Below are 26,464 nucleotides of genomic sequence, written 5' to 3'. Positions count from 1 at the left end.
TTTGTGATATAAAAATTTAAAGTCCCAAAGTATTTCCCTGAGAAGACGTCCTTCAGTTACGACCCAAAGGCTACAGAATCCTTTATCCTTTCCTTGTATGAAGCTTGTGTTTTCTAGTAACACTTAGCAGTTAATAGGACGGGCAATGCTACTTGCATTCTTTCCATGAAAAATACAAACAACTGCATCCTAAAATAACTCAAATAGGATGAGGAGTAAACAATCCCATAATTCTTTGCATATTCTATGGTACACAGCTGTAGCACAAAGAACTGGAACTGTCAAATTTAAATAGGAAAAATAGAGATGCTGCATCCGTGATGAGAAAATGAAATATAAAATACAAGAAACAATTGATGGTGGAGATTGTATATGGGAAACCAATAATTTTCTAATAAGAAATCACAATTACAGGATTTGCAAATACAGTCGGGGGTGTGTGTGTACGCTCGCGCGAGACAGAGAGAGAGAAAATAATAATTCTAGGATCATTTAGTAGCATATGCTTACAGGTTGCCTTATAAATACGGAGAAAATAAGGGAAAATCTTAGAATTCTGAGTCTTGACATTCCAGGCATAAAATGTTGGAAAAAAATAATTGAGGTGTTAATTTTTTTTGCCTCCAAGGTAGAAAGTTTCAGAGATGTGAGTAAATTAGCAGGGGGTGCAGGGAACAATGCCTCCTACACTGGGTGGGAAGGGGAGAAGCTGTACTCCACAAAAAAAAAAAAAAAAAAAAGGCCATCATAAATTTCTTTTTAACCCCATCTGAGTATTTGGCTAAGACAGCTACGATTTGGAATTATGAGTTTTAAAAATGCAACATATTTAGACCTTGGATCTAATCACTAGTGTACAGCAAAGGTGTTCTCACTGACAAGACTAATTTGGAAAGGATATGAACAGTGAAGGAGGAGGTGAGAAAAAAGAAACTTCTGTAACCTTGCATAGTCCACTACACACACATTTGTCATATTTTATCTTTTGTAGGGGGGGGGTCCGGAAGGACAATTATTTGGCATGACATACTTTGCAGGTAGGAGTGGAAGATATTCAAACCCGGGTAAGTAGCTCTGGGTTACTCATCGGTCTCTTAGCAGTTGTTGTTTACCAGTTCCTAAATGTGATTACCCAAAAGAAATTGTTGCAATTGGAGCAGTCACCTTCTGCAGAAGGCAATTACTTCTTCCAGATAAAACTTAATAAAGATGCTAGACATCTGTGTAGTGCTACATACATACATACATACATACCTACATACATAGAAATGTTTCAAGCATGGGCATTAAAGCCCTTCTAACATGCTAATACACCAAAGCACTTGTTCCCATAATAAACGTGCAGGCTGTTCTTAAAAATATCTAAATTAGTACTTGCTTTAATGTAATTTGGTAGTCTGTTCCAAGCATCAGCTACTCTGTCAGAGAACCAATTAGTACACTTCTCATTCCTACAGAATCTTCTACATAGGTTATCTGACGATTCTCTAGTACTTTTTTGATAACCCCAAACATTCCCAGAGGTAGTCATCCCTAAATGCCCTATATACCTGAATAAGATCTCTTCTTATATATCTGTAAGAGACACTGTACAAGTTCAGATATTTTAGTCTTTCATAATAACTTAGATTTTCACATCCATGGATGCCCTTAGTATATTTCTGCTGTACTCTTTCCAGTTTATTCATGCTTGTTTTCCTACAGGGTTTCCATATTGTTATTCCATACTCAAGTTTGGGTCTAATGTAACTAACAAACAATGACTTCATTATGTTTGATTTCCTAGACTGTATAAATCTTTTTATACAACCTATAGTTTTATAACTATCATTAGCCAATTGGTTGATATGATTAGAAAAACTCATAGCTGAATCTACCCATATACCCAGGTCCTTAAATGAGTCTACAGTTTCAATCAATGTGTGCTGTACTAAATATTCACCTTTCAATTTATGTCTCCCAAATCTCATATGCTTAGTTTTTGATGTATTAATCAACATATTATTCTCCTGTGCCCAAATGGTCAATTTAGTCAAATTATTTTGCAGACATGCCTTATCTATAACACTTGCAATTGGTTTACCCAATTTCAGGTCATCGGCATATAGACTGTAGAACACCTCAGATGAAAAAGTAAAGTCTGAAACGGCCTAGTACAGAGCCCTGTGGGACACCTTGACTGTAGCCACGGATTTCTCCTGTCCAGTTGGTGTGTGATACTTTCCATGTCCTATTTGCAAGCTATGCAGCTATCCATCTTATCAACAATACATCAATACCTAGTTGTACTAATTTATTGATCAGTGTTTTGTGCATGACCTTGTGAAATGCTGAAGTTAAATCTATATAAAATGACATCACAGCACAATTTTTCATTCATAGCTGTTATTATATTGTTATAGAATATCATGTTACAGGTGGTAATAGATCAATTTTCAACATATGCTTGCTGATATATGGTTTCAAGTCTCAACCTATCCAGTTCTGACAATAACATATCCAGTATTACCTTCTCCATTATTTTTCCACAACATGAAAGTAAAGGGTCTATATGATTCTGGGTTTGTCCTACTCCCCTTTCCCTTAAAGACAGGTTTAATAAGTACATGCCTCCAATCTTGAGGAATCTCCCCATATTTATCTGACCTAGTGAATAATAGATGTAATGGCAGTATAAGTTCTTACTTAAGTGTTCCCAGGTCATTGTTACTTATTCCGTCTCCTCCCTGCGCTTTGTTTGGATCCAGTTTGCACAGTTCTTTTTCAATATAATCTAATTTGATTCCAGTATCTGGGGTTACCTGGATGTCACTAGACAACTTGTCACCCCATTTGTGGAGCCAAACTGTTTTGCATAAAATTTTGTAAATATATCTATAATCTGTTGTGTCTGAGAATACATTTTAGAATCTGCACACAGTTTATCAATTAATGTATCTTTACTCCTGCCACATCTTATGTATCCATAAAAAGGTTTCCTATTATGCTCAATATCCTTATATAATTTTTTTCACATTTTTCTTGATCTTGTCTAACATTGTGCTTAATCGGTTTAAATATAAAACAAGAAGCTTCCGACTCTCCACGTTAAAAAACTTTTACTTTTTATTTATAAAAACAGACAAAAGGTAAGCGCTTTCGCGTATGCTACCATACACTTCATCAGACAATTTAATGTGAAAAATAGTTGCAAATTTATAGGGAGGCTCAGCCAATAAACAGTTGTCTTAAATTAATCAATTAACTACTTATGTAATTAAGAAAGCATATTATAAAACAAACATAAACAAACATAAAGAATAGAACAAACCCTGCCATAACACTTCAAGAACATTCAAAAGTTCATGAAATTACAACTGAACAAATGTTGCCTATTCTAAACACATTATAAAACAATATTACAAAGCAACCAGACGAGTATTTGATGCAAAATGTTCTAGCATAAATCATTGGACAACTTATGCAGCATTTTTAGCTCACTTAAAATGTAAACATGCTCACATTATTCCTTAATGAAAATTTTTTACTAGTGTATACTAAAACAATTCCATTCATGAAAATACTTGATGTAAATATATATATGGATAAATAAATAACAGTATGTATAAATAGATATGCAAATATATATGTATATAAAAATATGAATAAATATGAATAAATAAATAAGTATAAATAAGTATATAAATATAAATATATAAATATATAAATATAGTCATATAAAAATATAAATGTAAATTATGACTCGCTGTTTCTAAAATATATTATATATTTGTAATTGTATAGTGAAATAAAGAATTAAAAATTTTTAATTTTTTATAAAATTACGTCAAAGAAACCACCTCTAACTTGCTTAAAATAGTCAATGCATAATATAAACTTTTTAAATAAAAATGAAAATTAGATAAATTAATGAAATAGAATAAATAAATTAATTTATCTATGAGATAAGTTAAGAGAAGCAAAGCTCTATGAATTCTCAGGCTGTATGAATAAATAATATATCAGAATCATAATATGGTGTATCTTGAAAGCAATTGTATACAATTTGAAACTTAAAAACAAATAAATAGGCACAATAATGAATGTATAAAGAAAAAATATATATAAATAAATAAATAAATAAATACACACTAAACCGATAAATAAATGTCACAGATGCGGCTGGAGATGGTAACTATTCTACACTATATAATGTCATCTTCGGTTATTAAGAAATGACCTGATGGTAATATAATTGTTCAAACCTGGGGGGCAGTGACCTCTAAGTTTAAGTATCCATTTTAGTTCATTTAACTCGATCTGATTTATATAGTCACCACCTCTATCTGTGGCCTCTACAACTTGCAGCACCCTGAATACAAAGGGGGTAAGCTTAATCGGTTTATCCAGTTCGTTTATTTCAGTTTTCAAAGTTGTAGTTTGACCTCTCTTCCATTTCTTATATTTTTTGTCTCTCACCTTAATCAGGTATCTTGTTCTTATGAAAATATACCCCCTGTTGTTGTGTGCTTAGATCCTGATGTTAAACATTTTTTTGACTTTTTACACTCAAACAATTTCTCTTTCAAAATTTTCCACATTTCATCTGCAGTTTTTCCACTGAACACCTCACTCCAGTTATTTTTATATAGTAACTGTTTTGCTTCCCTATAATCTGTAATTAACCTTCTGTGCATTGGTTTAGATTTCAATTTGGCAGAATTATCTACCGACAAATTAACCTTTATGACCCCATGATCAATGCACATCAATAGTGGTAAAACTTGACTTGAAGTTAGAGTAATTTCTTTGGGAACACAAACAATATCTAGTATATTCCGTCCCCTGGTAGGATTTTTTACAATCTTAAGCATTTGTTGTTTCTGAATATATTCTGTGAATAATTTCTTTACTAACATTGTTGAATCAATATTATTCCAGTCTGTTGTTGTGACTTTCGGCTTTTCCTGGTTAGGGGTCACCACAGCAGGACTCCGGTCCGCTAATGATTGGCAGTTGATTTTTACGTACGTAGTTGCCAGCCCTGACACACAACCTTCAATGAAGGTACGCCCATTCATGCATGTCTCCACGCAGAAGACACTGTAACTGAGAATCGAACCGGACAGCGTCTTACTGTGAGGTGACAACGCTGTTTCTGGTAAATTTAAGTCCCCAGCTAATATTATTCTTCCCTCCTGTGTTTCATGTAAGAAATGTATGAATTCCTCTAGGTCATCTGCACTTGACTTTGGTGGTCTGTACACTCCAACAATTGTTATATGTTCCAGGGTTGTCTTTATTGTTTACACAGTCTATAGTATTGATGTTATCATTGAACATGTAATAATCAAGTCTCACAGCTATCTTTAATCCCGGTCATAACACCTCCACCTGATTTTTTTGTTAGAATGTCTGTTACAGTAAAAACATTTATATCCTGACAGAACTGGTTTCCAGTCATTGTTTTCTAACCATGTTTCACAAACTATAACATCAATCTTGTGGGAACGTAGCAAATTGTAGAATAAAAAAACTTTATTATTAATGCTTCTAGCATGAACATCCATCAGAGATGCATCAAATGTTGTTATCTGTAAACTGTTACATTTTTGACCTGACGAAAATCCTGGCTAGTGTTTGTCAAATATTGCAAAATATCTGCTGCAATAATTCTCTTCCCTGATCTAGAGAAATGCACACTATCCTGTCTGAACACATGTGCCCAAAGAAGGCTTGGATGCTCTACACATTTCCATTTTTTAAAACAGGACATTTTTTCCATGTAGGTGTTTATCCAAAAAATCTTTTCATTCACAGTGACCTGACTATCCTTTCTATAGGTGATTTGTGAAAAATATGTCCTAACACCAGTACAAGCTATACTACCTAGGAGGGCTGTCAGTTCACGACTAACAGTCGGAGAATCTTTGTTGGTGACATCTGTACAGGAATAAAAACAGATCCATACATTAAGGCATTCCAAGGCTTGTTTCACATCTTCTATTTTTGCTCCTGACAAGCATAGCAATCCGTGAACCAAACCACAAACTATCTCCTCCGTTGCTTCCGTCTGTTCTTTGTTTGTGTGTGGTTCCTGCTGGGTTGCCAGTTGTTCTGTTGGCCATTGGAATTCATCCGCAAACCCTGCTGGTTGGATCCATGTATCCTATTCGTATTACTGTTGGAAGCCCTAGGCTGGTTGTTGCTGATAACAGTGTTGTTGTCTCTGTTGTTGTTATTAGTATTAAGTCTTTCACTGCGCCTTAAGGGCTGCGTTTCAGCATCATCATTAACAGGGTTATCTTGCATTGAATTATTGGCCCTTACCTCTCATTGTCAATAGCAGAAAATTGGATAGGGACATTTGATGTATTAAAAGGGGGTCTTGGATATGCTTTGTTGTTAGAGTAGTCAGCTGACTGCATAGTATTTTAGTTAGACATAGAATTATGTACACATATTTGTGGTTGTTTAATGCTTACGTTGCATTACCTTTTAAAATATATATATACATATGCAAACATTTTTTTACTATTTATATGTTTTATAGTATGCTCTCTATTTACTTGTTTAGGAGATTTTGTCTGCGATTTCCCTTTAATTCATAATGAAGCATTATTAATCAATTGATCTGATTTTAATTTACTATAAATGGATTGTTAATTGAATCTTATCTTGTCTGAAGAAGGTGAGGCATAGGCTACACCGAAAGCGCTTACATTAAACGTCTTTTTTTGTATTTTGCCGGCTCTTATTGTGTTTCTACTCATTTTGTTTTGCTTTAACTAGTGAGGCTAGTAACATAAAGATTAGACGGATGCAACTTACACCACACACACGCAAGCATTCCTGAAGAACTCAAGACAAAGATTTTACCTCTGTAATCATGGCTGTTTACCCAATAACAGACTACAAGAACAAATACACTGTGTTACCACTTCAGAACCAAACCATTTAATCTTCAGAAAAACTATCTGCAATGCAGCAACCTTTTCAAATACCATAGCTATTTGTAAGCTTGTGCTCAACAAGGAATGAGATCAGCAGATCATTTTAACACAGAAATCCCACTACTGCATCCATTAAATGGCACTATGACATGTTTTAATTTTACTAGGAAAAAGTGTGTGTTTTACCTTTCATCGTCCTTTTTCTACTTTGACCCCATTAAGGAAGTGGGGTTAAGATGAGTCAAACTGACCTACATTTGGTCAATGCTGTTATTTTGGTAAGAGAGGTAATAAGATGAACATATGATACAAGGAACACACCTTGTCTATTTTAATAAACTACCTATGGACACATGCAGTTAAGACGGCAAATTAGCATTAATCATGGCAGGATGTGTCACCTCTGCAATGACCCTCCAGCAGCTGTTATACATTCCCACTTGTACTATACTGCCTCTGTAATGACCCTTCAGCAGCTGTTAAGTATTCCCCCTTGTACTATACTGGATGCCATTATACGCTTCAGCTGCCATCTTATGCTCTCAGCTATGCTTAGTTACATCATGGGACAGCAGAGAAAATTTGAACTGAGTAATTTATGCATTGTACTACTGTGTAGTTACAGAGTTTTACCGGACCATACATAAGAGCTTATAAAGGATTTGCATAACGACACTGCGCTATGATATACAGTCTAACACAGGCATGGAGTCAAGAAACACCAAATGAGCCTCAGAAAGCCTAAAACAACTAAACCACAATAGAAGCAGATGTAGCTCTGAAAAGGCAACTTCTACAGCAATCATCTATCCAGTGCTTCACTATAGCATGCCTTTCACAGCAAATCTAAAGTCTGGAAAGCCAATATATTTGCTTCCTGATGGAATTTATTGAAGATAACACTGTGTTTTATACAAAAAGAGAGGGAAGTCTAATTATAATCTTAGTAAGGAATGCACACTCATTGATTCAGAATAAATAAAAACCTTGACCTATTTTTAAATACTACATTACAGATGCCCTTTGAAGTGATGCTGATATCTTAAATTTGTCCATGCATAATTATATTGCATTCCTGAAACAGTTTTCTGATAGTTAATTGCACTAAGCTGTTTCAGTAGATGCATACAAGTAAAAAGTGTGTACTAATTCAGGAGGTTTCTATTTTCCAACTAAGGAACTCTCAATAGCACTCGTGTACATCCATTTATAAGGCTAGTAAATAACTGAGAAGTGCATAACTTTCGTACACAGAGCACTGGGTTGCAAGGCCTTCATTTATTTATAGTTTCATGACGCAGGTTTAAAAAATTCATCCTCTGTGTATTTATTAGAAGCACCCTTGGTATTTGTGAAAGTAAAACATAATGAGGAAAGTATTTAAGGAGGCGTAGTATCGAATACAAGCTAGTGTTCTGCTTTTCATTGCTTAGTGCCCCTTAAGGAGGACTTACAGAAAAGGCTTACAGCAAAAAATATTTTGAAATAAGATTAAATAATGAGAGTTTACATATCAGTACATCTCATCTGTATGCAAGTTGCTTATACACACACACACACACACACACACACACACACACACACACACACACACACACAATTGCATGGGCAATTGGTCAAAGCTTCCCTTCTTTGCATGACTGTGCATTTGTGTAACGGTATTGCACACATAAATATACTGATATATTAGTGCATGTGTGTGTGTGTGTGCGCACTCGCTCGCATGTGCACACTCAGTATTCTTCAACATTATGATTGGATGCGTCACTTGTGTTTGCTGTACATTTTCACTTTTGATTTGTCACATTATGATAGTGAAAGCAAACAATACTGAATTAAAAGCATAGGGTGCAAGAGAATATTAGTCTCCGACAGATGTGGACATTCCCCATGTGCTGTTATTAGTATGAGCAGCTGAGAGTGGTAACGGGTTAAAATCTGGTAAAACTTCATATCCCTCCTTTATTGCATGAAGCATAGCCACCACACCTGTTAACATTGTTATACCTGAAAGAGACAGCAGCATCAAAATGTCCTGCAGTTCTTTACTTCACATAAATGAAAAAACATCGATATCACAAACTATCTAATAGCTTTGCCTCACACAGCATCCTCAAGAAGTAAAATTTACTACTTCCTTACAAACCACATGGATGCCTTCCCTGCAACCTGGTAACAATGAGCCAAATACTGCTGATGTTTAAAACAGGAAAGAAATACATACAACAAACACTGTAAATTCCATCAAGGAGATGATGTTAGGTCAAATATTTAATTTCAGCTACAGATTTCACACTTTTTTTAAATTAATCCAGCCATAACACATCTATAGTGCCTTGATGAGAGTTTGCAATGGATTTGCATTTAAAATCCATTTTTGATGCGTAGCTTGCCCCAGAAAAAAGTTGCTGGTTAGTTCAACCTCTGTCTTTCTCTCTCTCTCTCTCTTCACTGACGATAAAACAAATAGAAACTGAGGAGTCGGCCAACAAAAATTATAGACAAAACTGCAGGAATATAATTTCAAAGAAAATGTATTGTTTGATCTAATTAAAGAAGCAAATTCAGAGAAAAACAGACAGTGCAGTTTGAGCATCATTCTGTGATTGTGCTAGGCATAGAGATCTACTGTTCTACCATGCAACGTAGTCAGGAAGCTTTTATCAACTTTCAAGGGCAAACTGCCTCTACTTTAGAGGAAAACAAACAAACAAATGAAAAAGGTGGTAAAGGAAGAATCAGACAGATGACAAGAGCTACAGAGAAAAATATGTGTGTTACAAATGAACTGGATGATTTAGAAAACAGAAGTCTTAGGTGCGATGTGTGAATTTATTGTGCATGTAAAAGTCTAAGTACTCAGGATTTACATGGGTTTGCAGAAATTTTGAACAGAGAGAATTTGAAGCTTCCATCTAAGTTTGTTTTCAGAAATGAAAGGATTCATAGAGTTTGAAGGACAAAAATCAGAATTGGATAATCCTAGACATGGGCTTATGGGCCTCAACCAACTCCTTCCTCTAAGGGACTAGATGATCCAATACAACAGAAAACACTGAGGGCTTCTCTAGCAGTAAAACTGCATTACAATTGTGGTGGACTTTTCATCTGACTTTTATCAGCACCACAAGGAAGCAGACTTTCTGAAGGGGAAACTTCCCCACCCTAGCTGTTTATCCAACTATATTAATAGTAACAGCATGAGAGAAAGTGTGAAGATTAACAATTATTGCAGATATCACAGTTTTATAGTGAAGTAAATGAACAAAAAGATATAAAGGCTCATTGATAGGTCTGGAACAGATTGTTTCATGCAAGCAATGGAGTGGGAAGCAAGTAAGTCCAGGAGAAAACTACTATGCCTTACTGGTAAGAAAATATGGATAAGTAAGATGGAGATGTCATAGATAGATTCGGAAAAAATCCAGAAGACATTGAAAACAAATAGAAAACAGGGCCACAACAGGCAAAACATTTAGAATCAATATAAATGCTTAGAGGAATAAAGTAACAGATATTGGGAGAAATATGACACAGTGAAAGACTCAAAAATTTGACAGTAGAAGACACCGCTCCTTGTAAAAAATAAAGTAGAACCCACAGTAAAAGGCATGGGCATAGAGCAGGTAGTGAGATGTCAGAGTACTAAACAAGATAAACAGCAGCAGATGGAAGGGAGGAGATTTGACTCCGATACCAAAGTTGAACACTGCTAGCATAACAAGGGGTGGACTTCAAGGTCTTGATCATGCAGCTGCATCAACAACCTCCAGATGGGCAACATTTTGCAGAAGGAGAAGCATACCTGTGAGGAAATGCAAAATACGGACTGGTTTAGTAGTGTTGCTTGATTAAATATACACATCACTTCTGCGGTTTGTAGATTATGTACAGACACTAGTTGTTATTTAGGAAAGAGGGGTACAAGACAATGTGTGAAACATATAGCCTTGCACAGCATTTAAACATGCAAATATTGGTTCATAGGTAGGTACTTGGCCATTTTAAGCCTGACCAGTTTCCTTAGGTGAAATTCAAACCCTGTAGTTCTTGTCTGCGAAGCAAACATCTTAACCTTTATGCCAACCCCCAATCTGAATTAGGATTTCAGTAGTGCAGCTTTTTCCTGATTATGGCATTTCATTCTTTGCTGAACACGTCTATTTCAGTGGAAATGTTATATGATAATGTTCTAATTTTGTAAGAATGCCAGAAAAATAAAGATCATACCAGGAGCATGTTGGGGATGAGCATTTCCAGGTCAGAGGTGAGAGGTTCCCTAGCTTCTTACCTTTACCCTTTGTGTACGTCATCAAAGGGAGAGGAAAAGTTATTGGTAGTACAGAAAAAAAATAGGTAAAACACAATAAGCTTTATGTTTTCAGTCAGTTTAAACTACTGTTTCTTTTTTTCTTCCTAGATTTCCCATTTTAAATTCTTACAAAACAGCAAATATATATTAGACATTGATTAATAAATAATTGGCACTTTTTTATGTAAGACTTATGGGGATCTGAAAATAGATCTTTATCAAAGGGCTACATCTGGAGTATGCCAGTGTTTATGATTTGCTTTATTAGAGGAGCACTAACCCTTGTTGCATTGTTTTCTAAGTGGGGTGATGAAAAATATTGTTTTTTTTTTCATTGTTTTCATTCTAATACAAGCCAATAGGATCAGTTTGTGCTGGATGGAGTTTCATATATAATGGCCAAAAGAGTCCTGCTCAGGGAGTCAAAAAACTTTTGCTGAGGGAGAGGGGACCAAGACTTGGTCAGTTAACACAGGTAAAGGTGACCAAAGGTAGCAGCTGTGCTACACATATTAATTGTATCGCTTGGAATGTAAGAAGGTGCCTCGCACCCCATTAAATATAAAAGGATTTTTTTCAAAATTTAAAACATTCAAGTGGCCCTATTACAAGAAACAAATTTATAGGTTAGGGAAGTGCATAAGTTACAGCAGCAGGAATACCCAAACATGGCACACATGGCTCACAGAAGTGGGAGGAGTAAGAAAGGAGAAGAAATTCTGTTTCATCACTGCCTGAAAGTTAAGAAGTTAAGAAGGATAAATTTTATGGCAGGATGGATTACAAGGAAGCATATACTGCAAAATAGTAAAAAATTGATTTTATATATATATATATATATATATATATATATATATATATATATATATATATATATATACGCGCCTAATACTGATAACCCAATTTGTTAATATGGAAAGAGATAATAGATGATGGGAATATACAGGTGATTGGAAGAGGTGTCAATGTGACTTTGAATCCAGAAGTGAACACGATGCATGGGAAAAAGGAATATAATGCTAGGGCCTAGGAATGGTTGAAGGGAAAACGAAAGAACAAGATTTAATAGATATATTGTGAGGCACATAAGGTAAAAAGATAGCATCTGCCTATTTTTTCTAGAAAGGAACTATTCCTAATGTCAATCTGGTTGTCAGCAGTACACATACTGTAACCAACACACACAGTTCAAAAGCAGACCCACATATGCTGAGGCAATTAAGGGTAACCTTTCCAAGCCCTAAAGACCTCCAATATGAAGTACACATAACAAATGCCCTCAGCTGCTCCAAATACACTTTTTTAAAGCAACACCCACATTAGCGCATACAGCCACATCTCAGAGGCTCTACTTATAAGCCTATAAGGCAAGCCACCACATAATCCAACATTCTGGTCATTGGAGACTCCATTGTGAGGCACACTGATATCACTCTTTGCAGGCTGAGTAAGTAGAAAGTCAAGGTCAGTGGCTTATCAGGAGCCAGGATCCTCCATATTAGACACACACACTAAGATCATTGGACCACTAGTACCAATATAACTCAGTCATAGTTCATGTGGATGTAAGTGACCGGAGATGCGTCTCCCTAGACTATATGGATTGAAACATCATGGATGTCCCAGGCTGGTATGAGCCTAGCACTGAACAACGTTACCGTCTCCATGTATGATGCCACAATATGAACAGAAGATGACTGACTTTAATAACTGGTTTAGATTCTGGTGTCATTTTAAGGGGGTGCAATATTTGTCAGCATGGAAGGAAGTGGTCAAAAACCCACACTGCTTTGCCAGGGATTGTTTGCACCTCTTAGCTTTGGAATATTAGCTAAAGCATTGTCCTCCCCATAATGCCTTTTGTAGGCAATGCCAAACTGGACAAATCAAAAGGAAATTTAAAGGTGTTAATGCTCAATGTGCTAGGAGTCTTAAAAACTCCTTTCCTTCCAAGCTTTCCTCACCCGAGAGAATGCTGATGTCTGGACACTGGTAGTGCAAGGTTATAATGCCTTCGACACATTTAGACCAGCTAGTATACAGACAGGGAATAAAGGTGGAGGTGTCTCGATTTACATAAAAAATAAATATACCCCAAGGCTTGTCAAACAGGGCAATGCATTTGAGCTTCTCTATGTTCAAATCACCACAGGCAAAATCCAGTACCAATTATTTGCAAGCTAGGGGCCCCCTATGACCTTGGAAACCCATAACATGTATTAAAACTTAATGGTAACACTCACCATCCAAACCAATACCATATTCACGGGCAACTTTAATTACCCCACTATTAACTGGGAAACATATTCAACACCAAACGTTCAGGCACAGAGAGTCTTGGATTTTGTATATACAAAGTCTCTTGATAGTATTGTCAATACACTGACCAGGGGTGCAAACATACTAGATCTGGTCCTCAGTAATATGGGAGAGGAGTGCTGCCCACCCCCAAGTGTAATGCCAGACCACAAATTAGTCTCCTTTGATGTAAAAAATAAAATAAAAAAAATAAAAAAATAGAACCCCAGCTAAACTTGGAATATTCAGGAACTACTCTAAGGCTAACTTCCTACTATTAAGTGATAACCTGGCAACATTTTAAGCCCCATAAACCCTGAAAACAATGCTACCTACACAGAAGTGTTTACAGAAATCCTATTTGTGCATGTTTAGTAGCTGCAGAGAGGCGGCTATACCCAACAGGAAGTAATACAGAACTAACTCAAAAAAAAAAAAAAAGCCACCCTGGTGGAATCACAACATCAATAGGCTATACAACAAAAATAATGGCAAAAATTAGGAAGTGCAGCACCCAGCAGGATAAAAGCACTCTCATTAAACCAAACATCTCAGAGGACAAATGCAGTCTGCCAAAGCCAAATGTGATGTAAATTTGGCCTCCCAGGCCAAGAACAACCAAAAGGCAAATTTTAGCTATATCTGCAACCTCAAAGGCAATATACAACTGTGTGTGGAGCTCAATGTTAATGCAGCCACCTATACTGAGCCAGAAGATATAGCAAACAAATTCAGCTTCAACTTACCCCTCTCCCCCTTTACTTCCCCTCAGGAAATACCATCAAATATAAATCCTCTATTATCACTAGGGAACAAGTCCTTAACGCTGTCTCTAAGACGAAGAACACTGTATCAATGGTTCCAGACAATATCCGATTCCTAGGATGCCTTCTACACAGCATGAAACTTGATCTTTCAGGCTCTCAGGAATTGCTATTTAACTGCAGCATCCAAACAGGCTTCATGCCTCAAGAATAGAGAACAGCATCAGCCATCCCTTTGAACAAAGGTGGGCCATCTACAGACCCTTAAATCTCACTAGTCACATATGCAAAGTCATGGAAAAAATGATCATGGAAATGATCAAGAATGACATTGGAAACCTCCAAACACTGGTGCCAACCCAATTTTTCATCAAGGGCAGGTCATGTCTATTTAATCTGATGAACTTCTTTAAGAAAGTCACCAAAGCAATGAATGATGGTAAAACAGGTCACACTGCCTATATTGACCTGGCCAAGGCATTTAACACCATACGCAACTTGAGCATTGTTGACAAACTTAAGAGGTTAGGTGTAAACCCTTATGTTACCTGGTGGATAGCCAGTTGCCTCACATACAGGACTCATGAAGTTAGAATTGAGAAGTCCACCTCTACGAAGATGCCAGTCACAAGCACAGTCCCTCAGTGATCGGTTCTGGGACCGCTCCATTTTGGCAACTACTTCTGTGAAGCCAAGACTAGTGTCAATAGCCTCTGTCTCACTAATTTGCAGATGATTTCAAATTAGGAGTAGTCATAGAATGCCCTATTGACACAAACACTCTACAGGAATGGCAGACACAGACAAATAACTGGTGCCAGAGCCATGGACTAAAACTAAATGCTAAGAAATGCATAGCAGTATCCTTTGGGAAATCATCCACACCCGTTAACTATCATATTGACAAACACACTTCTAAGAGTCAACCCAGTAGTCAAGGACTTGGGAACACACAGACAGTAATATAGCCTTTGACCATCATGTCTACAGTAGTGAGGGAATCATTTTATGTTCTGCAACTTATAAACAAACGTATGGAATCTAAGTCCAAGGAGGTCATTGTTCCATTGTATTTGGCATTTATCAGACTTATCACTGAGTACAATGTCCCCTTTGGTATGTACCTAACCAAGCACATCCAATAATTGGAATATCCACAGAGGTTCCTCACTAGAAGAATACAGGGTGTAAAGTAACATGTCCTTTGCAGACCACCTCAAGGCCCTATCCCTGTGTTGTGTCTCCTTCAGAGTGTCAAGGGGAGATCTGTGCTGGCACACAAGGCATTGTTAGACCCCATGTTGATAGACCCCCTACATATCCACAAAACAAACTGCACCAGACTTACCTATTTAAAGACTTAACTGTCTGTCCAGCAGGTCCTATTTATATCACAGGCAAGATTTATGTATCACAGAGACTACCCATCTCTGGAACAGGCTCCCCATCCATGTGAAGCAGAGTTCCTCCCTAACCCAGTTCAAGTGCAACGTGAACAATTGCACGGGCAACAGGAAATTCATCCCTGGTTTGGCACCTATGTCTTTAATGGACACAGGCAACCTGTAAATGTTTCATCTTCCAGGCCCCAGCCTTTAAATGTTTCATCTCCCAAGCCCCTGATTACACTTGTCTAGGGTTCCAGAACTTGAAAGAGATTTGGGATGTATGGCTAGGCTTAAAAAGGCCCTTGTGGTCATTAGCCTAATACACATCTATGAACTGATTTAGGGCAGTAGATTGGATTATATTCTCAGAAGTAGGAAAGATCAGATAAGAGTGAAGCAGATTATGATATAAATTAATATATTTCAGACTATGCCCTAGTAGCTTTGTCAACACTTGCGCAGCAAAAGCAAGACAGATTATGTACGTGGAGATAGCTTGGTATAAATGGAGGACAGAAGATTACTGCAACAAAATGTGCAAGGTGTTACTGGATAATAGCAGTGAAAATGACATTTGCATGTTTTATGATGGGAGCGATAACCATTAGAGTAGGTAGCAGACAGCATAAAGGATAAAGATGGACAGATGTTAGATTCACTTGATCTATAATGGAGGCCTTTTGCTTATATTGAGAAAGGAATATATTAGAAACATAAGACGATACACATAGACGGATGGTTTGAAAGTTCATTGTGCAGAAAAGTAGTAAGTGAAGAGGACCAGTTGAAGATAAATGCTCCTTTTACATTACAGGAGGTCCAGACAACCAGAGAGAAGGGAATGACTAGGTCATGATGAACTTCCTTCCAAATTCTATACGTGATGGAAATAAAATAAGTTGCACCTATCTTATCAGAGCATTATAATCAAATCTAGAGGGGGAAAATGATCCAAGATGGTATAAAGCACACTAGAACTCTTCTAATATAGACAGGGATTGATGATAAAGCTGACTTGACTAATTGAAGGCCAATCTCTCAGATAAATATGGACAAAAATGTTGGGTTTTACTCAAGATTTAAGGCTAGAAAAATGGGTTCATTAAGGGCAGTCAGAGTATTGATAATTGGTGGAATTTAGCTAGTTTTATTGAAAACCATCAAGTAGGCTATCATTACACTGGGAATAGTTTTTATTCAATATTAAAAAAAGCTTTTGATATGGTACATTAGGACTTTCTTTTGAAAGTACCATAGAGAAAAGATTTTGGGATGTGTTCATTCAGTGGATTAAGGTGATGTATGATAAACATACCTTTGATTTTTTAATAAATTAATATATATTTATAAGAGAAACACTTTTCAGGGGAACCAGGAAGGGATACACTTTATCACTAAGCAATTGAAGAGTTTAAGCCATTTTCAGTTGTACACTGATTACTGTATTTCAATGGCCAAAGACATAGATAAAGACTACCAATAGTGCTTGACATATATTGACAGATTCGGCAATGTGTCGGAACAGGAACTGAACCATAGTAAATTAGTGCTGGTCAGTGTGGCAGAAGGAAAAGGATGGTCATTAGTTGGTGGCATACCACCTACCTAGGTTTAGAGGTAAGCAGTAATATGAAGTGACAGTTACAAGACACTTTGAGAATCTTTATAGGAAAAGAAGCAAACTCTCTTACAAAAGGAAGGTGGACATATGCAGTGGTGTGCAAAATAAATGCTATCAAGATTATGATACCCCCTCATATTAAACATGTCATATGACATATCTCAGTATGGTTTGACCCCCCCCCTTTGGTGGATTATGGTTCAGGTCCTACTTGAAGAGTATGTTAAGCCAACACAGAATTCCAAGACAGGATCTCCTAACTCTTCCCTTCAAGGAGGGGTGAGGTTTAATATATCTTCATTCATAGTTTGTAGCATTTAACATATCACAGTGGATTAGGTTGCACAAAGAGAGGAATACAGGAAGAATATGGAGAGGGGACACTACGGCTCTCTACAGAGAAAACTTATGACTGACACTTAAGAAAAACTGGGAGACGGATTAAGCAACAAGGAGATGTTTACCGGAATGCAACTATCTACAAGAGGATTTGGGATCAGGCATATGTTTAAGATGGAATTCCTAGACACAAGAAGGTAATTTGTGAAGCAGCAAGTGTACATGGATTGGAAGAACTAAGTGAGCTAGATAAGCAAGCCTATTTACAGTTGGGAAGAGTCCTATATCCTTAGGAAATACAAAACTGTTTCCAGCTTATGGATCAACACAGCAAAACTGCTATCTTCATGAATGTATTATATGTGCAGTGCTTGAACCATGTACAAGGGTGGAATAAAGAGAGCCTTCATGGTGCAAGCAGAGGTGCATAACAAAGGGTAGGAAGTAAGGAAATATTTAAAGATATTAAAAAAGTATAGGAGGTAGGTTAATATATAAAAATATTTAAAAGGGTAGGAAGTATGGTAATATATAAAGGCATTAAAAAAAGTATAGGAGATTGGTTAATGTATAAAGATAAAAAGGGTAGGATGTAAGTTAATATAAAAATATATTAACAAATGGTAGGAGGTAGTTAATATATAAAGTTATTATAAAGGGAAGGAGGTAGTTAACACATAAAGACATTATAAAGGGTAGGAGGTAGGTTAATATACAAATACATTCAAAATTGTAGAATATAAGGTAATTTATAAAGATATTAAAAAGGGTAGGAAGTTGGTTAATATATAGACATATAAAAAGGGTAGGGCATATATTAATATAAAAAGATATTAAAAACAGTAGGAGGTAGGCTAGTATAAAACGATATTAAAAAGGGTAGGCGGTAGATTAATATATAAAGATATTAAGAACAGGTAGTGTCTTAATATATAAAAATATCAGACAGCACAGAAGTGTTAAAGAAAGAACTAGACAAGAGAGGAATTGGATGATTCAGGAAAATATAAGACAATTGAAACCTTACATGGGAAAATTACTTTTATCATAGAATATGGCCTTCTGTGTGGGATCAACAAAGGAGGCTTCATTTGTGTATAACACACACAATAAAGTAACACAGGAATCAGGATTTTCAAACTTGACATGTTGGAAATGTGGCGCTAAAGAGGAAGGAATGATTCATATTTTGTCAGAGTGAAGGACAGTGCAGGACAGTGCAACAAAGATACAGAAAAGTGACTCGGGTGGAATGAAATATCTGGTAAAACCTCAGCTTAGTCCTGGGAACCCTTGGGACGCAGGATAGAGACATGCTGCAGACTGAAGTAAGGAGGAACTGACCACGTAAATGCTTCTGGCATTTATGCCAACAATGGTAACAGCAAGGCAATGGAGAATCATGCACCCTGTAAAAGTGGGGAGTTTGCATATGGAGTATGTGTGAAACTGATTACAAGATTATTCACACAGTAATAGAAAGGTGATTTTATTTCATGGTTAATGACTGTACAACAAGAAAGCTGGTTTATTTGGCATGATGCTCTGTTTGTCCTTGCTTTTATGTGGGGAAAACTAACAATATGTTGAAAGATTGTATCATGCAACATTATTACAGTACTCACAGAAATGATCCACTTAATGCTTTAGCAAAAAATATTGCTGTGAATGGAAAGGAACATGTCTAAGTTTTCTGCTTTACAGGTGCTATTAGAGGATATGCATGGGAGAGGCATTGTGACTAGAACTGAGCAGGTAGAAGCAAGATGGATGTCTAAAGACATGCTTCTGGAGCGTTTCTCCCCGGGCCTCCGCTGAAAACAGGATCTGTGGAACCTAGTCGGACTTTCCCGGTCAACAAATGTTAAATAAAAATAAATTATTATGCTACAAGCTCATAGAGACTATGAATTAAATGGTGTGGTCCCTTTAAAGCCGGTTCTTAAGGCCAGGGGGCTACATCATTAGTCTAGCTTTCATCAGCTTTAATATAATTATTGCATTGGGTTGATTGTTTAAAATGACTGCCTAGTTGAGAGTATATAAGCAGAGTGAATATTTTACTGATATGGTCTGATGAAGTATCATGGTCGATACAAAAGCATTTACCTGTTTTTATTGCATTTAATTGAATTTTATTAAAATGTCCTGGTTTTACCAAAGCTGTGTTGACTGGTAGATTTTGTTTGCTTGTATAATTTTTTTGGTTTAGTACCAGCCTTTACACCCTGGCTCTCTTGGACATTCTACATTTTCTGTGTTTTGGTTTTATGTGAGACATGGCTGAAGGCCAGGATATTGAGCTGTCTTACAAACATACAGCATTGTACAACAAGAAACTTGGTTTATTTGGCACAATGCACTCTTTGTCCCTGCTTTTATGAGGGAAAAATAACAATATGCTCAAAGATCTTATCATGCAACATTATTACAGTATTCACAGAAATGATCCTGTTAAAGCTTTAGCAAAGCATATATATTGCTGTGAATGGAAATGACCATGTCTTTAAGTTTTCTGCTTTCCAGGTGATATTAGAGGAAATGCATGGGGGGAGGCATTGTGAATAGAACTGAGAAGGTAAAAGCAAGCTAGATTATATACTACAAACTCAGAGACTACGGATTAAGTAGTATGGTCCTTTTACAGCCAGTTCTTAAGGCTGGGGGGGGCAATATCATTAGTCCAGCTTTCATCAGCTTTAATGTAATTGTTGCATTGGGTTGATTGCTTTAATTGATTTTTTAGTTGAGAGTATATAAGCAGAGTGAATATTTTACTTATATGGTCTGATGAAGTATCATGGTTGATACAAATGCGCTTACCTGTTTTTATTTAATTTTATTAAATTTCCTGGTTTTACCAAAGCTGTGTTGACTGGTACTTTTTGTTTGCATGTAATTTTAAAGAGTAGGAGCAAATTACATAGGAACAAATGGAAACTGTGGGATCAATACATGCAGAGGAGGAACAAGGTTTGAAAGAAGGCAGGATTTGAATGAGCTGAGCTGTGTAATGGTTGACTAAAAGTGATGTATAATGTTTGCAGCTATAGTTGTGTCACATGGTTTGGAATGTATAATGTTTGCAACTAAGATTATGTCACTATGATTCACTGTCATTTACATAAATGTAACATGGTCTATGTCATACAGGACAATTTAATAAATATGTTTCTTGTTAAAAAAAAAAAACATTTACAAAGGAAAAAAAATAATAATAATAAAAAAAAAAGAGTTGAATGTTATTACAAACTGATTGTCATAGAAACAAAACCTAAAAATCTGAATATTTGTGCTACTTTGCACAGCTTTGATAACTATGTATATGGAGGCTAGAAAATGTCTTGGTCATATCTAAATATGTAGACATTTTTCAAATACTGTTAAATTCTGTTATTGTCTTTCACATATTATGCAGACATGTTGGAAAGTTGTCTTAATTTATGTTCTTGATGTTCCTGCTCCTTTGTTTTATATCATTGTTATTAGATTTTGAAAACTGTTTTTATTCCACATGTTGTCTAATTTCTATAAGACATACTACAATCATGTGATATTCTGGCAAATGAGGTCACAGGGTTTGAAAATCCCATTGTTTGGTTAGGGTTTCACTCTTGTTACAATGGATGCCCACCTTAAGATACAGTTATCAAAAATGAATTATCTTCCCAAGACTGCTGGCTTGTACAGATTCTATTTATAATAACAAATCATTATATAATAAAAAGAAAGTATGTTTTATAAAAGACTAGACAATTAGTCAATATTATTCATATGCAACAAGCTGTGACTAAAGAGTAGAAACAAAAGAAACTCTAAGCAGTTAATATGAGCTCTATAAGGTCCAAGTGGGTCTGATTTCTTGCTGGCTCATATGTAAGTACTAGGCAGTCTGCAGACTATTACAAGCGTAGCTAATAACCTGAGGTCATTATCAAACCTTGTGTCTTGATTCTGTGTGGTAAAGACCTTAACCATTATACCAGTCCTCCCACCTAAATGGTGTTCTGATGAACTATGATGCACACCCTTGTCCCCTGTGCAGAGAATGGACTTTTAGTGAGTCCCAAGTTTAAAGCCATATGTGACAACACATAGGCCATGTTTAAACCAAAAAGGACTGTGGCTTAATTGGTACAGAACACTACAGTAAGTGACTACACATTAAAGAGGTGGGGGGGGGGGGCAAGAAAATGGACCTGGGATGAGATGACCAGGACTATAAATTGAGCTGTGCATAATAGCGTGCAGAACAGTCACATATATTTACAGGGAGATATGCTCCAAAAGATGACGCCATACATGAAATGAGACTGCAAAAACATATGTAATGAACATTGGCTCAGGGCCCAAGAAGGTAAAGCAAAAGGTATTCATTAACAAAGACGTTGCATAACAAAGGATATCCATTTTGAAAGCAGTACTAACAATAACAATGTTACTATCATCCAGGGTAAAACACCAAGTTAAGTTATGTACTAATAACAATGTTACTATCATCCAGGGTAAAACACCAAGTTAAGTTATGTACTAATAACAATGTTACTATCATCCAGGGTAAAACACCAAGTTATGTACTAATAACAATGTTACTATCATCCAGGGTAAAACACCAAGTTAAGTTATGTACTAATAACAATGTTACTATCATCCAGGGTAAAACACCAAGTTAAGTTATGTACTTGGTCAACAGCGCTTAACTCAGATAAGGCATTGTAAGTAAATATATACTTACATGTGAATAAATATTGATTCAGAACAGTCCAAGATTGCATTTAAAAGTCAATATTTCCTTTTTGTTTATGTATGCATAGTCTTTAGGGACCATTAAGTCCTCAAAGCTGCATTCTTTACTTAGAAGCCATGAAGTAAGTGCAGCTCTGCTCTAGGCAATATCTACACACGATATAGTAAAACGTAATGTGCCCCTAAACAGGACTAGTGTCCTTACTTCTGTGTAGTTTCGACTACAATGCCCATCAGTAAAACCTGCACGAGATCGATTGTCGTGCTGTACCCTGACAGCAATATACAGCAACAAACATCTTCGTGAGCTTCATTTACTGAAATGTTCAACTTTCATACATTTTTGTATGATAACTTCTGAATACATTAAAACAATGTTAAAGATGTTGCTGGCAAAACTGAGAAAATGTATTTTGTTGTATTAGCATGTTATACAGTAAAGGAATGTTACAAGGACATGTGAATGATTTCAGGTGTAACTTGTTTATATAGCAATACAAAAACTACTTAAAAATATGTTTGCCAATATTAACTGAATTTGAAAGGTGTCCAAAACACAGCCGAGAAGTTATTCTTTTTACAAAAAAAATCTTCAGATAATTTGGATACTTGTTTCATGACTGAAAGCTTTTACTAGTATTTGCATTTTATATGCATTCCCCATTTTATTATAGTACAGAGAATTATAGGTACTCTTGGGAGATAAATGTCTAAGACCCATGAGGTCTGCCCTTTTAACCTTTGAAGTTCACTGCTTTCCTATCGCTAACCCTAAATTTCAGAATCACCCAAAACATCCTGTGAATAGTTTATATTTTCCCACATCTGATAAGGCCATTCTACTCTTCACTATTTATTCTGCAAAGAAAATAAGTCTTGGTTTCTCTTGAGTCACATTCCATTCAAATTTATTCAATGTATTCTAGTCCTAAACAGACTTTGACTTTCTGTGTTTGCATTGATCTTTCAACACTTTCTGTAACATACTTTATGCACTAACGTAACATAACATAAATCACAACTTATCATAGCATAGTACAACAACAATGCAAATTAACAAGAAGAAACCTGGAGTCTATCCAGTATGCAGGATTTTTGCTGCAAGCCTAATGTATCTGCTCCCTATGCCTGTCCAGCCTATCTTTGCTGGAATCCCAAGTTAATTTAAATGCTTCAGATGTTCCAGCTTCTTACCACTTAATTGAGTAACTGATTTTATTTGTTAGCCACACTCTCTGGTAAAAAGTACTTTCTCATATCAAGATTAAACTGTCCTCTGATTACCTGATCCTGACCCCTCCTGCCTGCTCTAACTATCCTCTCTACTGTTATCCAGCTACATTTGTCTCTCTCTTCACCTTGCAAGCCCATTATCACATACTTTGCTATTTCTCTTCTTTTGGGTGAAAAAAAACACAATCCCTTATCCCTTCATAAGTCTGACCTTAGCCTCCCATCCTTTACCACACCATCAGTTTCCCTTACTGCCCTGGTATGTGGTGGATATTTTTGCAAGGACATTTCTTCTATTCACAACATAGTTAAACTGTTGAGTTTGCCATACTGTCTAATTTGCAAGTTGCTCTTAATATAGCCCATTTAGCAGGTTAGATATTTATTTTATATAATTAGCAGTTTAACTTCAGTTTGTGGCATAGAAATATGAATATTGCATATCTGAATATTTAGGACCCTATCTGCATTACAGCCAGAAATGCTAGACTACATTGTGAACAGTCCAGGATACTAATGCATTCTGTATAAATTTTGCAAGGCAGAAGGATACAGACAGAATAACTATCTGCTTTACTGAAGTACATTACTTTCCAGCCAGGTATGCACTGGAGTGTTTTTTACATTCACACATTGGTTATAAACATGTGGGCAACCAAAATGACTGTATTTATGTGCTTGTTATTGCATGACCCTTTGACGTTCCCCAGGTTAACTACATTTCCAAATGCTGCTCTCAACATTATGTAATAAAAGGCATTTCTAAGCAAAGCTCAAGGAGTCAGTAAAATGCAGAATGAGATGATATATATAATTCTGATTACAAACATCCACAATAGCTTTAGCAATTCATGAGCAGAGAACAAGAACAATAAATATATCTGCATAGTTTTTGCACAAGATAACATAATAAACAGAGAAAAATGCAGCAAACTGATCTTCAAACTTCATTTCTTAAGCAGGTAATAGAGACAAGATTGTGATGTTTTACTAGAATGAACTCCTCTGACCATAACACAGCCAAAGTAGAGAGGGACCTCATTGGTTAGACTTCCACCTAGGATGCTATCTCTTAACCTAGGCTATGTAGTTAATCTGACAATACAGTGCACTTGATGCTGATGTAGATGGTTTTGTTGGGGGGCTTAATCCAAAGCCTGACTGACCTTACACTCTGGCAGTCATGACAGATGTCTCATAGTTCCTCATGGGAACTCATACAATGCAACAAAATGTGTACACACTGCAAGTTAGAAAAGGAATAACAGCAGTTTGGGAAATAATTAATAGGCAGTACAATGATTCTTCTGTCAAGTAAACAATACTATGTCAGAGCATATTAATTGTAATTAATTTTATTATTTGTATTCATTTCCTTTCAGTCCTTTTGATGTCTTTCTTAAAATGAATATCCTGAACTGACAATTAACTAGTTTAGGTTACAAGCTGCAGAATTCTACATTTTGTTTAGACTTGCCTCTGTGACATCTTTTTTCATGCAGAGCAGAGTGGATAATAATGATATATACACATATGGACCACAAATAGAAGGATAGAATGTACTTGCACATTTAGTGTGTGTGTGTGTGTATCTCTCTCTCTCTCTCTCTCTATATATATATATATATATATATATATATATATATATATACACACATACACACACTCACACACACACACACACACACACACACACACACACACACATGGTGTTGCAGTATTGTATTTCTGCCTGTTACAAGCACTAGTGCACAAAAACTGAATAATGTCTTAACTGCTTCAGACTTCAAGTCTCATTCAGAAGTCTAAAAGCAATACATGATTTGTCTCTATATCAAATTAAAACTTATGAAACTTTAACTGCAGCTGTTCAGGTTATGTTTAGCTTGCACATGAAAATATTTCACACATGGCCAGCAATCTTCCAGAGCTGAACATAAAATTAAGTTACAAAGGATGAAAACAAGCAACCAACCAACTAACCCAGTATGCCAAATACTGTTATGTTCCATACAGCAATCTGGATCATGCTGAATATGGAAATCACTATAAAAAAAGGCAAATGCTAGTTAGATAAATTAATATTTCAAAAGAGGAAAAACAAACAAACAAACTTTTGTCTCGTGAAGTCTGAAAAAAGTCTCCACCTGCAAATTTCAAGCATACAATCTTTATTTACAATACTACAAACCACCACTGCTTCTACAAAATTAAGTCTTTAAGGACTAATTACCTTTTTAAGTTGCTTGTCTCTTATTGACTATGGAGAAGTATTCCTTACATGAAGAAATCAGCACTTTTTGTTTGCCCTTGAAATGGAACAGCCACCAAATCAGTCTCTCTCTCTGTCTGTCCTCCTTTCTTTTTCTCTCTCTCTCTCTCGTCCAATTACTTGGAATATCTGTTTCTCTTTTGCTTCTGTTTGTGTGTATATCTATGTTAAAGTGTTTTGCCTGCAGTATCTTGCCCAGCCAGAGTGACAGAGCTGTTAAAAGCTCCGCCTATGAGCTGTGAGCTCATCTCTGCTCCTATAGAGACAGTATACACACAGCCAAGCCACTGCCTCTCTGCTTCCACTCCCTTGTCTCTTCAGTTCAGCCCAGTTACAAAGAGCAGCTGGTTACACAGCACCTTCAGCAAACACCTTTGTGCAGATGAGGTGAGGATTTTATCTTAGGAGGGGGAGGGGTGGGTAAATCACAAGACAAGACTAGAAATAAGTAATCATGAGATATTTCTCAATGAATCGGAGTGGCAACTTACGGAACTTTTCTAAGGACTAGATTTCTGGAGCTTAATTTTGTGGTCAGTGAATCCTATACTTGCAGAAA

The 26,464-nt window shown here is 36.2% G+C and overlaps 1 protein-coding gene across 2 annotated transcripts in view; it reads right to left on the bottom strand.

Annotated features, from left to right (window-relative positions):
* LOC122811421 (regulator of G-protein signaling 3-like) overlaps positions 1-26,200 on the bottom strand; it is a 610,403-nt gene extending 584,203 nt beyond the window's left edge. For both annotated transcript variants that reach the window (XM_044083253.1, XM_044083254.1), the window contains exon 1: positions 25,867-26,200. The gene's annotated coding sequence lies outside the window, so the exon portion shown is untranslated. The remainder of the gene's footprint in view (positions 1-25,866) is intronic.
* Between the last annotated feature and the right edge of the window lie 264 nt (positions 26,201-26,464).

The sequence above is a fragment of the Protopterus annectens genome, chromosome 9.part0 (assembly GCF_019279795.1).
Source record: "Protopterus annectens isolate FY-2018-M chromosome 9.part0, PAN1.0, whole genome shotgun sequence".
Classification (NCBI taxonomy): domain Eukaryota; kingdom Metazoa; phylum Chordata; order Ceratodontiformes; family Protopteridae; genus Protopterus; species Protopterus annectens.
This window is presented reverse-complemented; position numbering and strand designations above follow the sequence as displayed.